The sequence below is a fragment of the Sciurus carolinensis genome, unplaced genomic scaffold (assembly GCF_902686445.1).
Source record: "Sciurus carolinensis unplaced genomic scaffold, mSciCar1.2, whole genome shotgun sequence".
In the NCBI taxonomy this organism is placed as follows: Eukaryota; Metazoa; Chordata; class Mammalia; order Rodentia; family Sciuridae; genus Sciurus; species Sciurus carolinensis.
Window position 1 is genome coordinate 1,730,642 of NW_025920136.1, and position 16,288 is coordinate 1,746,929.

Below are 16,288 nucleotides of genomic sequence, written 5' to 3' on the forward strand. Positions count from 1 at the left end.
TTCATAGGAATTGTAAGATACTTGGACATCCAAGTGCCAATGAGAGCTGATGGTGCAACATATGCATGAAGAGCAGGATCAACCTCAATGCTACAAGCAGGTGGACATCAGGCCATGTGCATGAATGGATGAATAATGAGAAGACATCAATGATCTATGATGTTGATGCATTCCTGGTTGAAGATAATGTTTCCAGAAATATAGAGCATAGAAAAATTTTAATGAATGTTAAAGATTTAAATTAAGGTTTTAGGTGATTACATCTAATATTTGAATTTTTTATTGTTGTATATTTACCCAGAGACATGTGTTTCCTTTGCAAGTTTGGTAGCTATTCTTTCAAAAACTACTCATTTGTATTTGAAGAAAGAGTGTCTGTAAATTCCCTACTTGGCTGGAAACTTCAGAGGAGACTGTCTCAACCCTAAGGGAGTTAAAACTACAGGTGTGTTCCTCTGAACCAAGGACATACTGATATCACTGAGAAGTAATTTTACTGAAACAATAATTCAGAAAACCACTTGGGAGACACTGTCTCTACTCATAATTTATTTGTACTGAGCCAGTGGTGATGCAAGGAGACAGGGATGCACTTTTTTATAGAGATTAACATGTATGGATACTTCAATAGTGAGGTGGTCAGCCAGTGACAAGGAATGCTGAAACCATGAAAGGATGCACAGAGACAAGGTTAAAATGGGCAGAGTCCATTTATATAGGGAATGACAAGGAGAATTGAGAGAGGATATTGTAGACAGAGAGAGAGGGATAAAAATACAAATGAGGCAGAATTTTCACTATGAAATTACCTATAGAAGTGAAGGTGCAGAAACGTTCATGTTCCAAACAGACCTGATGGTACTATATGCAGTAAAATCATGAGACCAGGATCATCCTAAATACTACCAGCAGGTAGACATCAAGACCATATGAATGAATGGTGACAAACAATGAGAAGGAATCAGTAATCTATGAAGTAGATGCTAGATTTATTGGAGGGAATGTTTCCAAAATACAGAGAATAGAAAACTTTCAGTGACCAGTATAGAATAAAGTCTAATTAAAGAACAAAAAAAGAATCTGGGCTACAGGAATGTGAGATGCTTCTCCTGATCATATCTCAAAGATTCCACTTTATCATGTTAAAAAAATGGAGCAATTGTGAATGTTGCTGTCATTTAACATCTAGTTTCTTCTAGGGCAATATCTTTCTATGTTGAGAAAATTCATTTAGGATCATAGGGAGCACTCTTTTGCAACTTGCACATTAACAACACACATGAGAATTAGATCTGTGGGAGAGGCTCAGTGGGAGAACAACTGATTAGCATGCAAGAGGATCTCCCTCATTGCTCACCATTGAGAAGATAAACAAACAAAATATGACAAAGAAATATGAGCAAACATTTCTTTGCTCTATGCAAGGATATTCTCGATTTATAACTTTAGAAAATTTCTGGATAGAAAGTTCTTTACTAAATAAGAGATACAATTTATAGAAAAGCAATAAATAAATTATATATGTGTTGAAAAAATCCACAAGACTCAAAAGTTCTGAATCAGAGTCAGGCAGAGACGTTTTGAAAAATTTGCAGAGAAGTATCCAATGGTTCAAAAACAGCCTGCAATGACCATTAACACAAAGATATTAGCATACATACCAATGGCAAGATAGAGAATGCTGGAGAGAAGAGTGATCTGTATTCAGAGGAGGAAAGAGGGACTCAGAGAAGATCAATGTCAAAGGAGTATGAAAATGTGGCAGCTGACATCTTGAGGGAATCTCCTCAGAATCATTTAATCTATTTTATGATAAGTACATTTCCTGTTTGTCATTTGCCTTGTAATTACTAAGTCCAAAGTTGTGATGACATTCCAGGGGAAGATTCACTTGTTTATTCACCTGAGACAGTTTTCTGAGCTACTCAGTTTAGATATGTGTTTAGAATAAATGCTAATACACATTCGGTTGTTTGTCTTTGTTCATATCCATGCTGGCAACAGATTCATTTCCTTTTCCTGTGTCGCCTCGTTTCACTACCATCAAGTTTCTTGTTGCTCTTTTATGTGAAGTGTGTGGTCCCATATCTGTGAAAAAACAGTTTGATAATGCATAAAGAGTTCAGAAAAGCAGTCCAAAAAAAAAAAAGTGTTCTGAAAGCTTGCAGAATTATCAGATAAAAATAAACTCTTATATTTCATAGTAAATGGTAAATTCACTAAGAGTAACAGTGATGGTGTTTTAGGAATAACCTGCTTATTGGCTTCTGGTTAAAAATGAATCTGGAGTGGTATTTCATGTATTTGTTCAAGTCTCTCAGGTGATCACAACATTTGCTTTCTTGAGTTCCAAAGATATCTCACTAATATCCTGTTATTCTGGCATGCCAAAGATTTGGTTTTCCAACAGCACACCAATCAAGTACTGATGGAAATAAAACAATTAATGATAATTATAAGAAGAGTACCAAAGGAAAATTAGCCTTCTTTTAAACAACAAATGCTTCAAAAATCCAAGTTTGCTCACCTCAATAACACATATGGAATCCTCACACACTGTGGTGCCTACTATATAAGGAGGGGACAAACTGGGAGTGGTGGGTTGCCCTGATTCTTGCAGTCCCCATGGGTAACAATCAACTCTGCACCAGATTTGCATTTGAAAGCAGACAAAGTGAAAAGAGCTGAGGAACATTTTCTCCATTTCATCATAATTCCTGGTTCCTCTATCATTTCCCCTCCCCTTCAGGTTTTCCAAAGGAAAATCTGAGGTGGGAGTTTGTGTCTTTGCACCTTTCATTCTTTGTATGGCTTTTTGCCAGTCCTTCTTGCCTGCCAAACTAACAAATATAGCTTAGTCATATACTTTTGCCATCTTATCTTCTGAGTCACTCTCAGTTCTCAAGAGACCTGCTCACAATGAAAGTCAGATTTATGCTTGTACTTGATGTGTTTGTGTCCTGAACTGTAGGAACCAGGAGATATTCTTGTGTATTTCCCAAAAGGACATCAATTCTCTGGCAACAAATGGTGATTTCTGTAGACCAAGATCAATGGAATAACCTTAGAATGTAATGGACATGTTGAAGCCAGGACCTGCTGGGTCAGAAGCTTTGGAACATGGTCTCCAGAGATGATTCCAGTCCACAGTTCCAGTATGAAATTTGTCAGCTTCCAATTAATCTATGTTATTGAGAATGCAGCTCTGGATTCCTTCCTTGGAGGTTCCCTCAAATTAAATTTTGAAGGATCTGTAATCTTTCCAAAGTGAATTTTAGATACCTGTGGATTTGGGGGATTCCCCTTGACTACTCATATATTTTTCTAATTTTCCACTTGCTATTTCTGCCATATATTTTTTTGTCATAGAGAGTGGCACCAGGTTGCAATCATTAAATTTTATATATTCCCACTCATTGTTGGCCAAAGAACTTAGCTTTGTGGATCAGGTCTTCATTCCTCAATCCATTTCCAACTGTGAAAAACTCACCAAGTTTGGGACAGAACTATATTCCCTTTCATTCATCTTGAGAACTTGAAATTCACAAGTTCTTCCCACAGTGTGAAAAAACTGCTCCTTTCCTTTCTCATGTGGGGCTTGAATTTCCCAACCTCTCCTGAGAACCACAGATTCTTTTTCCTTTTTGACTCTGTATACTTACTGCAGTTCTCAGTCTTCCTACTCTCTTTTTTCTCTCCTTTTCTTATTTCCAATTTACCTGAGATAAAAGCATATCTTAAAGGAAATTCACCGTTCTCTTCTTTAGCAATACCCACAATTAAACCTGTGGCTAAAACCTAATATGTTATGCCACTCCTTACCTTCCCTTTTGTTCAATAGCTAGGTAACAGATAAACTCTTTGAACATTTACTATATACTAGTGCCCATATTTTTGGTAATATTCTCTGCAAAATACTTTGAATCCTATGTAGTTCTTACCTTCTGCATGTCCACAAAAAGCACACACCTCTGCATGTTGCTCAGAGTCACACTGGAAAGCAATAATAGTGATAATTACTTGCATGTAGATTTCATCATCACTCTTTGGACATCACCATTCTCATATATGTGAAATCATTGGAATTGGAAATAAGAACATTAAATTATGTGCAACAATAGTTTGCACAGGAGACACAAGCGTATGCAGTCTTGATGAAGCTGAGCTTACCCACTCAGTCCCTTATTTTGTGGTGTTCTTGAGATCATTTAATATATTTTATTTATACATAGTAAATATTTTTCTGTAAGCTGTGATCATTGTTCGAGTGTATTCTTTCTCCTTGTAGAGATACTGAATAAAACCAGCATGTGTATGCTCAGATATAAACAGTGCATCAGATCCATCCCCATGACAAACCTGATTATTACAAGAATCCACATGTAGCTGTGGAAGAGAAATCCATTCAAAGGCATGCAAATACTCCACTGGTTGACACATACAACATGAGAGCCAGGAGGAAAAATGACACCTCCAATATTTCATAACATCCCAACAATTGTCTAACATCCCAACTTTAGTCTATCATCATGTAAAAAGGTAAGTTAAATATGTTTAGTAATTCTTTTGCATTCTTAAAGGGAAAGAACGTAAACGTCATATTTTTTTTGTAAATTATCAGTAAAGTATGTATCCTGAATGATTTTGGTTCTCTTAACAAGAAGATATGTGTCTGTTTTGCATTTTTCTCTTCTTCAATCAAGACTCTGGAAATCTTGGAATATGATTTCTTTAACTATGGCATGTATGGCAGATAATGTAAAATTCAGTGGTGATCCTTTGGAAATGAAGATGATTTTACATGAATGTATTCATTGGTCATTACATTTATGTTTCTTCCTGGTGTCAACTGATTACTTCTCAGTCTCTAATTTGTCTCTCACCATTTAAGGATGTCACACAGTTCAAAACAAAACAGAGTTCTAAAGTACTGGTCTAATTTCTTGAATAAAGTTTATCTTTAATCCACCTTGATTTCAAAAACTATTTTCATATTCATGACCACTTAAATGTTGTACAATTAAATATGAAATTGTGATGTTGGATGGCCAAAGTGTATTAGTTTGTGTCATTTGCCCTAATTTACCTCCTGGAAACAAAAGAAGGAAGATATCTGGGATTCAAAATGTCATGTATGCATACCTGTTGCTGACTAAATCCAGTTCCATGGAATCTCTCCTCCACTTCCGCTGCTGAAATGTCCAAGTGTGACCCTCCTGAAACATGCACAGATTTACTTAAACTACCTTATAATATTAATGTTAAAGAAAATTTATCCAAATAAAAAGGAACAGTAACTATAATTCTAAAATTTTATTTTCCCAATGATAATTTTAAATTAAGCATGAGTTTAGGTGAATACAGCCATTATTTGAAACATTTAATTGCTGGTGTGTGGGCCTTTATATTTTATGCAGGAACATATGTATCCTGTCAAGCACTATAGGAATTATTTCAAACCCCATGTCTTCATATTTGGGACAGAATGTTAATTTCCTGGTTTGCTGGCAACCTGACTTACACCTTGAGAGGGCTTACGTCTGCCTCTCAAGAACCTGCAATTACAGGTGTGCCAGTACACCTAGGGGTATAGTTCTACTGATCCAGTACTTAAAGACACTAGGTGTCACCATGTACAAGACCTATAATAACTCACAGGTTGATCCACTCAAGGTGAAAGAAGATTCTGGAGGGGAAAAATATGCAATTTCCAGTGAAACATGAAACATCACACAGTTTACTATCTCTTCCTTCAAATATTAAATTTTAAAAAAAACATTTAACCCCATTTTTAATGTCCCAAAAAAGTAATCACATTTATATCTTTTTCTTTTTTTTTTTTTTTTTGTGGTGCTGGGGATTGAACCCAGGACCCTGTGCTTGCAAGGCAAGCACTTTACAGACTAAGCTATCTCCCCAGCCACATTTATATCTATATCAATGCACTCCTTTTGCTTTTTTATACATTTCTTTGGTTTTCTTTATCTTAAATTTTTACACATTACTTTCTTGTGAAACTTTCATGATTAAGCCTCTTAGTCCTGTCAGAACCTGCTTGTGGTTTCAATAGGGCTATCTCAGATACTTCCAGTTATCATACTGGGTAATAAACATGGGACCTGTAAACATTCCTTTTCCTTTCTACTCTATCGGTTCCTGGGCTTGATGGGACAAATTTTACTTCATGTTACTGTCAACAATTTTACTTATTTCCCCTCATATTTGAGTTTGTGCTAAGAGCTAGAGGAGACAAAAGATGCGAGGAATGAAGTCTTTTCTAGATTAAGATGAATGGAGACTTCAAAAGTGAGGTTATCAGCCAGAAGCAGGAAATGCAAAGAGTAGGAAAGGATGTATATAGAAAAGTTTTTAAATGGAATGGGTTTATCTGATGGTATATGAATTGGGAAGGAGTACTTACAGAGGATGGCTCAAGCAGAAAAGGGGAGCAAGATACAGAGTGAGACAAAATTTGCATTAGAAAAGATTCATAGAAAATTTAAACCCATGTAATTATATTTGGAGAAAAGTTGTCGATAAATTTCTTAGTGGCTGGAAACCTGACAGAAGGCTGCCTCAGCCTCTCAAGTACATGCAAGTACATGTGTTCCCCTCTGAACCCAGTACATATTGACATCATTTGGGAGTAATTTTACTAGTCCAATACTTCAGAATAACACTTGCGGAGACACCACATGTCTCTCCCCATAATTGAATAGATGGTAAAATCTAGAGTAGAAAAATGGTGTCAGGGATGCAGTCCTTTCTAGTGGCACAGATAAATGCCAACTTCAAAAGTGAAAAAAAAGTGAGGTTTTAACCAGTGACAGAAAATGCTGAGAGCATGAAAGGCTGCAATTGAGGCCAGGTTTAAATGGAAGGTGTCTGTCAGTACAGGGATTGGCAAGGAGAACAGGTAGAAGGCATACCAGGCCAAGAGAGGGTTCAGGATACAGAGTAAGGACAAATATTTATTATGAAAGATTCTTTGGAAAGTCAAGATGCTTGTACATCCATGTTCTATATATAGCTGATGGTCACATATGCAGTATATGCACAAAGAGTCAGACCAACCTCAATGATACAAGCAGGTGGGTATGAGGGGCATGTATATGAATTGTGATGTGTAATGAGAATTGCAGCAGTGCACTAGGAGTTGATTGCAGCCTGACTCTGGGAGTATTTCCAGAAATACAGAGGATAGAAAATGTCCACTGGCCTGTGTTGAATGAAAGTTAATTAAAGGAACAAATAAGAAGCTGGTATACAGAAATGTGAGATTCTGGTCCTAACTGGAACTCAAGGTTTCAAATGCATTGTGTAATAAAATGCAGCAACTGTGAAGGTTGCTTCCATTTACCATGTAGTTTCTCCTATAGCAATGTATTCCTATGTTGAGAGAACTCTTTTAGGATCTTATGGACACTTTTGTGCAATTCAAAAATATACATACCCTTCAAGAGTCTGAGAGATCTGTGGGAGAGCAAATTCTTAGCAGGCAAAAGTTTCTCTCTCATTGTTCATCATTGAGAAGAAAATAAATAAAACATGTCATAGACATATGAGTAAACACTTCATTGCAAGGTGCAGGTAAGTTCTTGATTTACAACTCATAAATATTTCTGGAAAGAATGTTATCCAGCAACCATGGATTTATTTTATAGGAAAAGAGTTAATTAAATCACATAGATATTTCATACAGTTACAAATCTCAAATGTACTAAATAAAAATCAGGGTATTGATTTGATTAGATAGGAAGTTAAGTTTCCATTGGTAAAATAATTTTTGCAATGACCATTAATACAAACACATTGGTTAAGTATACCAATGTCAAAATGCAGAATGCTGGAGAGCACACTGATCTGTATTCAGAGGAGGAAAAAAGTTTCTTTATGAATTCAATGTTAAAGCTGAATTAAAATGTGGCAGCACATATTTCAATTGAGTCCTTCAGAATCATTTAATCCATTTAATTTTAAGTACATATTCTGTCCCCCATTTGCCTTATAATCAATAAGTTCAAATTGTGATGCGATTCCAGGGGAAGGTACACTTATTTGCTTATCGAAGAGAGTTTTCTGAACTATTTAGCTAAGATATATGTGTTTAGGATTACAAATATGCATATGCATGTTTTGTTTGCTTATACTCAAGTGAGAAAGTGGTGCATCTTCTTTTCTTGGAGTCTCTGTTTTATCCAGCATCAAGTTTCTTTTTCCTCTCTTGTGTGAAAATGGTGTGCTCATATCTATAAGAAAATGTACAAGAAAACAGAGTTCAGAAAAGCAACCAAAAATTGCATTCTGAAGCTTGCAGAATTATCAGATATCAATAAATTATTGTTTCAAAGAAATTTTTATATACACTAAGGAACAGTGTTGTTATTTGAGGAATAAACTACATAAAGCATTCTGCTTAAAATAATGTATCTAGTGTGACATAACTTGGCAGCTTTTCAAATATTTTCATCAGAGGGCTAGTTGACCATGTTGTTTTCCACCTATATATCAGAATTTTTCTAGTAAAACTATGCCTTCCTGACACACCTAGGAACAAGGTTTCACTGCAGTGCACTAATAGAAAAATACAATAATATTAATGAGAATATTGACAACAGTAACAATCAAAATATTAGCTGCCTTTAAAAATCAATGCTTCAAAAATTCTAGGTTGCTCATCTGAATGAATCATATTGACACCTTACATATGGTGGTGCCTACTAGATATCAAGGGGAGAAATTTGTAGCTGCTTCTTCCAGTTCCTACTGGTTTGAATCATCTCTGGACCAGGAAAAGTTTCACTTAGATTTGAGACAGATAAACTGAAATGAGGTGAATAGCATTATCTCCATTTCCTCATTTTTTCTAAAGTGCTTCAGTCTTCCATCATTTTCCTTTCTCTTTGCCTTTACAGTTGGGAACTTGATTCTTTCGATTTTACATTCTTTGTTTGAATTAGCTCCACTTTTTCTTGCCTGCCAACTTAGAAAACTCATCTTAGCTATATAATTTCCTCATCTTTGTCTTTTGAGTCCTTCCCAATTCCCAAGAAATATTCTCAGAATGAAAGATTTATGCTTGCCCTTGATCTGCTTGTGTCCTGAACTGTAGAAACTGATACCATTTCCTTTTTATTTCCCAAAAGGACATCCATTACCTGATTCCAAAACATGTTTTCTGTGAACAGGATATTTGAAATCACCTTAGAATTTAATGGACATGTAGATTCAAAGACCTGCTGAGTCAGAATGAGCTTTTGAACATGGTCTTGAAGGGATAATTTCTCACAGTTTCAGATTTCTAGTGTGAACTTTGTCAGTTTTAAATTTGTGTAGGTTAATTTGAATGTAGCTCTGAATTTCTCCTGAGGCTGTACCCTCAAATAAAATGTCAAAGTATATGTAATCTTTCCAAAGAGAATTTTAGAAATCTTTTTGGGGAATGCCCCATAACATTTCATACTCCTATTATTCCATTTGCTGTTTCTGCCCTATATTTTTGTCCTAGGTAGTAGGAACATGTTGTATATCATTAAATTGTATATATTACTAATCATTTATGGTAAATGAACTTAGCTCTTTGGGATCAGATCTTCTCTCCTCAATTCATTTCCAACTATGACTAAACCAGGAAGTGTGAGAAAGCTTGACTATCTCCTTCACTCATCTTTGGAACTTGAACCAAAAATTCTTCCCACAGTTTAAAAATGCTGTTCTTTTCCTTTCTCATATATGACTTGAATTTTCCACACTCAACTGAGTTCCACTATTTTTTCCTTCTTCAACTCCTTGTTCTTGTTAAGATTCTCAATCTTCATTCCCTCTTCTCTCCTTTTTCTTATTTCCAACTTTCCTGTGATGGAAGCATATATCAAATGCAACTCAAAATTCAGTTCCTTTAGCAATACCCCCAATTTAACCTGTGGCTGAAACCTAATAGTTATGCCTCCTATTTTCTTACATTTTTCTTATGATATTTGATAGGTACCTTCTTTAAATAATTAGAACATGCTATTGCTCATTATTTAAGGCACATTCACTTTAAAGTATTTTTAATCATATATGGTTCATATAGTTCACATGTCTATTTATTCCCTTCTTTGCTTTTGGATGAAACTCACCAGATACACAGGAAGCACACACCTCTGGATGTTGCTCAGAGCCACCCTGGTAAAAATAATGGCAATAATTAGATGCATATAGATTTAATCATCACCCTTTACACGTCACCATGTTTCTATTTGTGAAATCATGAGAATCAGAAATTAGACCATTATAATTTTGCACCATAATTTCCAAAAGGAATACTTTCTAATACACTCCAGATGAAACTGAGTTTCTCTCTTTATCTGGCTACTGGTGGGGTAAATCAAGATGGATGAAATAGGAAAAGTGTTCCCTGATAACAAGCTCACTTAAGCGGATATGTCTAAAACATCTTACATTAGTGCGTTAGTAGCCCATTTTGCATTCCTCAGAAAATCTATGAACACAATAAAATGTATTTAAATCTCTTTTGTGAAATGTACATGATGTTAGACAGCATTCAACATTTTAATCACTGGAGGACCAAATTTTTAGAGGTAAATATGATACTTGATGTGATAAGTTTCAATTCTGTCACTTTTTGTTACTTGACTGGGGTGGGTGTCAGTGCTCATATGAGCACACTCAGTTTGAGTAAAGTATGCAACACTTTTCATTGAAGAAAGAATTAGAAGGAATTCCATGGCCCAGCCACAGAGCCCAGCACTAACACCCACCCCAGTCTGCAGTCTGTGCTGTGGCTGACCACCTATAAGCACATGGGTTTGCCTCTGCCTGCTAACATGGCTTATTCCTGACCTGGAGTCTACCATCCCTAGTGGGAAGCACCCTTCTTGGGACACTGTATTATGAAGTTCCTCTCAGGCATCAGGCTACTGAAGACTAGGATGTTTGAACACTACTGAATAGCCTTATTGTAGAATTTTTTATTATTAACCTTATTATGATTATTCCTAGTATACCTATTATTCCTACTTTTACTTTCTTCTATTAATATTTTTCTTACTCTCTCTACTTTCCTCTTATCTATCTGTTTCCTTGGAGACTCTTTATCCCTTTTCTCAGGCTAGCAACTAATTTCTTTTAATTCTGCTTTCACTATTCCTACCACATTGTACCTCTATAGACTCACTTCTTATCTAATTAATGTTATATTCTACACCCCTCCCTATCTGCTTTGTCCATCATTAGAAATTGTGGTCCTTACTGCAAACTTATTGATTATGCTGTAAACAATAATTGAACTCATCACCTCTGTTTATTAAGACAACATGGTTAATATTTTAATACGGACTCTTTGGATTAAGAATGCATATTGTTTGTATTGTGTGCTGCTAATATTGATCTCTCACTTCCAGGTGAGGTATTATCAACCTACAGAGACACTATAAGTCTATAGGGGCGAAACTGCCATGCCTTGGATTCACACCGCTAGAGGGGAAGATACATGAACAACATGAGAAAACAAGGGAAGAAAGTGTCCCAAACAAACCTAGATAGTATATATATAGAATCCAATGATATCATGGCAGAAGAAATGTCAGAAAGGGATTCATAATGTATAAAATTCAAATGATCTGAGAAACAATGAGATAACAGAGCAAATGCAGGCAATGAATGATCACACCAATGAAGTTCAAAGAGCAAATGCAGGAAGCAAAAAGTAATTTCAATAAAGAGAAATTCTGAAAAAGAAAACAGAAATCCTTGAAATGAAGGAAATAATAAACCAAATTAAAAATTCAACAAAAAGCATAATCAACAGTCTAGATCACTTGGAAGACAGAACCTCAGACATTGAAGATAAAATATTTATTCTTGAAAACAAAGTTGACAGAGGAGAAAGATGGTAAGAAATCATAGATAGAACCTCCAGAATTATGGAATATTATGAAAAGACCAAATTTAAGAATTATTGGAATTCAGGAAGGCACAGAGATACAAAGCAAATGAATGAATAATCTCTTCAATGAAATAATAACAGAAAATATTCCAAATCTGAAGAAAGAAATGGAAAATCAAATACAAGAGGCTTACAGGGCATCAAATGTACAAAATTACAATTGATCCACACCAAGGCACATTATAATGAAAATTCCTAATGTACAAAATAAAGATAAAATTTTAAAGGCTGCAAGAGAGAATTATCAGATTACATACAGGGCAAAAACCAACACAGGTAGCAGCAGATTTCTCAACCCAGACCCTAAAAGCTAGAAGGGCCTGTAACAACATATTTCAAGTTCTGAAAGAAAATGGATGCCAACTAAGAATCTTCTGTCCACCAAACTAACCTTCAGATTTGAAGACAAAATAAAATTCTTCCATGATAAACAAAAGCTAAAAGAATTTACAAAAAGAAAGCCTTCACTACAGAACATTCTCAGCAAAATATTTCATGAAGAAGAAATGAAAAACAACAATATAAGTTAGTAAATGGAGGAATTATTCTAAAGAAATAGCCAATTAAAGTAGAAACCAGGTCAAGCTAAAACCAAAAATAAGCCAAAATGACCAGGAATACAAGTCATATCTCAATAATAACCCTGAATGTTAATGATCCAAACCCATAAATCAAAGACACAGATTCGCAGATTTGATTAAAAAGAAAAATCTAACAAAATGCTGCCTTCAAGGGATTCATCTCATAGAAAAAGATAACTACAGGCTAATGGTGAAAGGATGGGAGAAAACACCATAAGCACAGACTCAGTATAAAAAGCAGGGGTTTTCATCCTCATATCAGATAAAGTGAACTTCAAGTCAAAGTTAGTCAAGAGGGATAAAGAAGGATATTTCTTACTGCTTAAGGGAAGCATAAATCAGCAAGATATAACAATCGTTAATATTTATGCCTAAAAATGGCACATCCTTGTACATTAAACAAATTCTTCACAATTCCAGGAACTAAATAGACCACAACCAAATAATACTAGGTGACTTTAACACACCTCTCTCACAATTGGACAGATCTTCCAAACAAAAACTGAACAAAGAAACCATAGAACTCAATAACAATCAATAATTTAGACTTAACAGACATGTAGAATATTCCGTCCATCTATGAGTGAACACATTCATTTTCTTAGCAGCACATGGATTCTTCTCTAAAATAGACCATATGTTATGTCACAAAGCTACTCTTAGCAAATACAATAAGATCATAACGGAATGAAATTAGAAATCAATGACAAAATAAAAACAGAAACTACTCCAACACCTGGAGATTAAATAATACACTCTTGAAAGATGCATGGATAACAGAAGACATGGGGGGAAATGAAAAATTCTTAGAGATAAATGAGAACAATGATACAACCTATCAAAATCTCTGGGATGCTATGAAAGCAGTAGTAAGAGGAAAATGCATTGCAGGGGTGCATTCAATAAAAGAAGAAAAAGTCAACAAATAAACAACCTAACATTACAGTTCAAAGACCTAGAAACAGAAGAACAGATCAACACAAAATGTAGAAGAAAGAAAATAATTAAACTTAGAGCTGAAATCAATAAAACTGAAACCAAAGAAACAATTCAAAAAATTGACAAAACAAAAAGTTGATTATTTGGAAAAATAAACAAAATTGATAAACCCTTAGCAACACTCATGAAGAAAGGGAGAAAAAGCACAAATTACTAAAATTCATCATGAAAAAGGAAATAACACAACAGACACTACTGAAATACAAAACACAATTAGAAGCTATTTTGAAAATCTATACTCCAACAAAATAGAAAATCTCAAAGACATCAACAGTTTTCGAGAGACACATGATATACCCAAACTAAATCTGGAGGACATACACAATTTAAGTAGATCAATTTCAAGGAATGAAATAGAAGAAGCCATCAAAAGCCTACCAAACCAAGAAAAGTGAGGGAACAGATAGATGCTCAGTCAGGTTCAACAAGACCTTCAAAGAAGAACTCATTTTAATACTCCCCAAAGTATTCCATAAAATAGAAAATGAGGGAACCCTTCCAAACTCAACCTATGAAGCTAATATCACCCTGATACCAAAACCAGAAAAAGACACATTGAAGAATGAAAATTTCAGAACAATATCCCTAACTCAACATAGATGCAAAAATTCTTCACAAAATTTTAGCAAATTGCATACAAAAATGTATTAAAAAGATAGTGCACCATGATCAAGTGGGTTTTATCCCAGGGGTGCAAGGTTGTTCAACATCTAGAAATCAATAAATGTAATTCACCACATCAACAGACTTAAAGTTAAGAATCATATGATCATTTCAACAGATGCAGAGAAAGCATTTGATAAAATACAGTACCTCTTCATGCTCAAAACACTAGAAAAAAATAGGGATAGTAGGAATATACCTCAACATTGTAAAGGCTATGTATGCTAATCCTATGACCAAAATCATTCCTAAATGGAGAAAAACTGAATGCATTTCCCCTGAAAACCGGAACAAGGCAGGGATGCCCTCTTACACCACTTTAATTCAACATCATCTGTGAAACTCTAGCCAGAGCAATTAGACAGACCAAAGAAATTAAAGGGAATAACTCAAACTATCCCTATTTGCTGATGATATAGTTCTATATTTAGAGGGTCAAAAAAATTCCACCAGAAAACTTCTAGAACTCATAAATGAATTCAGTAAAGTGCTACAATATAAAATCAATGCTCATGAACCTAAAGAATTTTTATTCATAAGTGAGAATCCTCTGAAAGAGAAATTAGGAAAACTACCCCATTCACAATAGCCTCAAAAAATAAAATACTTAGGAGTCAAGAAAAAGAGGTTAAAAACCTCTACATTAACTACAGAACACTATGGAAAGAAATGAAAAAACCTTAGAAGATGGAAAAAGCCCCCATGTTCTTGGGTAGACAGAATCAATATTGTCAAAATGGTGACATTACCAAAAGTGCTATACAAATTCAATGCAACTCCAATTAAAATTCCAATGATGTACCTCATAGAAATAGAGAAAGCAATGATGAAATTCATTTGGAGGAATAAGAGACCCAGAATAGAGAAAGCAATTCTTAGCAGGAAGAGCGAAGCAGATATCACAATACCAGAACTTTAACCATGATACGGAGCAATAGTAACCAAAACAGTATGGTATTGCCATCAAAATAGACAGGTAATAATGGTACAGAATAGAGGACATACAGATAAGGCCACATAAATACAGTTATCTCATAGTAGATAAACATAACCTCTTCAACAAATGGTGCTGGAAAAATGAAATTAAACCCCTATCTCTCATCCTGCACAAATCTCAACTCAAAATGAACCAAGGATTTCAGAATTAGACCAGAGAACCTGCACCAAATAAAAGAAAAAAGCTATATGTTTCCAAAATCAGAAATCCTAAACAGAGGTCCCTCAATTTCAGTTACATTAGTACCAGGGAAATGGGAAGATTTCCAAGATTTAAAGTGTGTCTTTTTCAATCTTTGGTTTGTTATATCTTTGGGTTTCCCAATTTATTTCTTTTCTCATGATATATCTGATTTTCTCAGATATGTTCATTCTTTTCTTGTTTTAGGGCCCTTGATTTCTTTTTCTTCTTATTTTAAATCCTTTTTATTCTCATTCTTCTTGAATTTCATCCTCATCTCCTCTTCAGTCTCTGCTTACTGTCAGCACTTTCAATGTCATTTCTTTTTAGAATTCATCATGATAAATTTATTGTCCCTAAGGCCTTTTTTTCAGTGAGGTGTACATTGTTATTTTCTACTGCTCCTCTTCATTGTCTGGTCTCATAGAAATCATTTAAAATATATATACTAGAAGTACACTATGCATATTTTGCTTTGTTTTGTTTGGTCTAATTTCCATTCCGTAAGCAAATAAGATAAGTTGAGAAGAAATTTAAATTGACACTTTACATACCCATTGCAGGCTATTTCTCATGCCATCAAGCCACCACTGCTCTTCTGCTGATAACATGTCCAAATTTGATTCTGCTGATAAACATAAATATGTACTTAAGCTACTTTAAACTGTTAGAATGAGCGAAAATCTGGCCAAATAAGAAAGGACTATAGTAACACTTCTATAATTTTATTTTCATAATTATAATTTTAAATAAAGCTTAATTTTAGGTGAATGTTTATGTTGTTTGTAACTCCTGGATTGTTGTGCATGGGGGCCTAGAGATTGTACACAGGCACAGGTGGATCCTTGCAAAGAACTGTATCACTACTTCAAATCCCAAGCATTTTTTATTTGGTGGCAGGGGGTCTGCAAATTCCCT

At 34.8% G+C, this 16,288-nt stretch overlaps 2 long non-coding RNA genes across 2 annotated transcripts in view; both read right to left on the reverse strand.

Annotated features, from left to right (window-relative positions):
- The window catches only part of LOC124974178 (uncharacterized), a 51,823-nt gene that overhangs the window by 9,491 nt on the left and 26,044 nt on the right, over nt 1–16,288 (reverse strand). The gene's annotated exons all lie outside the window — the stretch shown is intronic.
- LOC124974179 (uncharacterized) lies at nt 2,024–5,505 on the reverse strand. The gene is made up of 3 exons (XR_007106761.1): nt 5,143–5,505; nt 3,942–3,993; nt 2,024–2,088 (listed from the first exon to the last, which is right to left on the reverse strand). It is a non-coding gene; the product is annotated as an uncharacterized LOC124974179 (long non-coding RNA).